The sequence below is a fragment of the Hordeum vulgare genome, chromosome 6H (genome assembly GCF_904849725.1).
Source record: "Hordeum vulgare subsp. vulgare chromosome 6H, MorexV3_pseudomolecules_assembly, whole genome shotgun sequence".
Lineage (NCBI taxonomy): Eukaryota > Viridiplantae > Streptophyta > Magnoliopsida > Poales > Poaceae > Hordeum > Hordeum vulgare.
The window spans coordinates 131,778,219-131,780,179 of NC_058523.1; positions in this window are offsets into that span (position 1 = coordinate 131,778,219).

Here is a 1,961-nt window from a genome sequence, read left to right on the forward strand (position 1 = left end):
GGGCTGGTGCGGCCAGACCAATAAACCTATTCCGGCCAAGGTGCAAAAATAGAAGGAAAAGAAAAAAAAGGGAAGAAGGAAACCAAGTAGGAAGGGAGTCCTCCACCAAACCGAATTGGAGGAGTACTCTCCTCCCTTGGCTCGGCCGAACCCTCCTCCTTGGAGTAGAAGGCAAGGCAGCCCTCCCTCCTGTTCCTCCTATATATAGTGGAGGTTTTGAGGGCAAACTACACGAGAAAAGCCACATGCTGCCCTCTCCTCCATAGATTGTCTCCCTCGTCTAGATTAGTCCGACATAGCTTGGGCAACCCCTGCTCGATTAGTTCACCACCACCACCACCACCACGTCGTCGTGCTGCCATAGAACTCATCTACCTCTTCACTCCTCTTGCTGAATCAAGAAGGCGGAGATTGTCATCGAGCTGTAGTGTGCTGAACGCGGAGGTGTCGTCCGTACGACACTAGATCAGGACAGAGTTCGTGGGACGGCTTGCGATTTGGATCGCGAAGACGTTTGACTACATCAACCGTGTTTCTTAACGCTTCTGCTTAGCGATCTACAAGGGTATGTGGATCCAATCTCTCCTCTCGTAGATGGTCATTACCATGGATAGATCTTATGTGCATGTAGGATTTTATTTTTCATGCGACGTTCCCCAACACATAGATTGTTCCCTTAAGTGGCAAAATGAATTACTTTCGATCCAGAGATCATCGAAACTCTTCATACCAGCCTAAGGCAATTCATAAATGATTGTTTGAAAGAATCTAAAAGAATGGCATACTCAGTTTGGAAAGGAAACTAGAGTTATAGAACAAGTCGGGAAATGGAAGGCACATTCCAATAAATACTGAGGATATAACCTAGTGTCTGAGCTTGCTCTCAAGAACTTGAGAAATTCCATATTCATCAAAGTTTTACCAACATCCATGCCAAGGATCTGGCAACACACCATACTACCATGATGAATAATGACGGAGGATGCAAATGCAAAGGAGGCCAACACTTTCTCAGATTTCTCCTTAGATATGTTAAGGGAACGAAATCTGGATGATTGACCGAGAGACATTTAGCACTCTGCTTCTAATGTTTTCCTTGATGTGCTAGCTTAGCCCACTTATAGATAATATTTCGTATCTAGAACATCAAGTAAAGGTCGGACTTCGGGAACATGACATGATCCATGAGGAACAACTTCTAGAATAAGTCATACAATCCTCATGGGGAGGTAGCTAATGTTGCTGACACAAGTGATAACAATAATAGGTCTTCCGGCTAGGTGCATTAACCACAACATGAACCTACCGGGTTACACACAGACCAACATTATAATTCTTGGGAAACATTCCAACCATTATATCTGCCTGAGATTCAGATCTGGTTGGGAACATGATGTTTCAGGCCCTGTGAGGGAGTCCAGGATTAAGGGGTCCTTAGATAGTCGACTTGTTACGAAGAGGCCTACCTAATGGGCCATACTAATTGGAGGTCGGACTGTGTGGTCATCTCGTATTCAAGGAGGATAGCACCGAAGACCGGCATGGCGTCCAAGTAAAGTAGACTAGGTCGGTTGAGCCGCCCTTAGCTGGAGGTCATTCGTATGTAACCCTAGATCTTGTGGTGGCTATATAAACCGGGGGTCCTCGTCCTTGTAGGCAGGTTGACTCATCCAGGGTTTTAGCTCATACAATCTCGAGGTAGATCAACTTTGTAATCATCATCCACATCAATATAATCAAGAAGGACGTAGGGTTTTACCTCCTCAAGAGGGCCCGAAACTTGGTAAATACTTTCTTCCCCTTTATCATGCAATCCATTGATCCAAGTTCCACAGTTCGGATCCCTTACCCAAGATCTACAAGTTTTGACAGCGACATTTGTGCCTAAATTGAGAATTCCGCTGATTGCATCACCAGAAGGATCGATGGCACGCTTAGTCATCAGCGAGGAGATCCTCAAC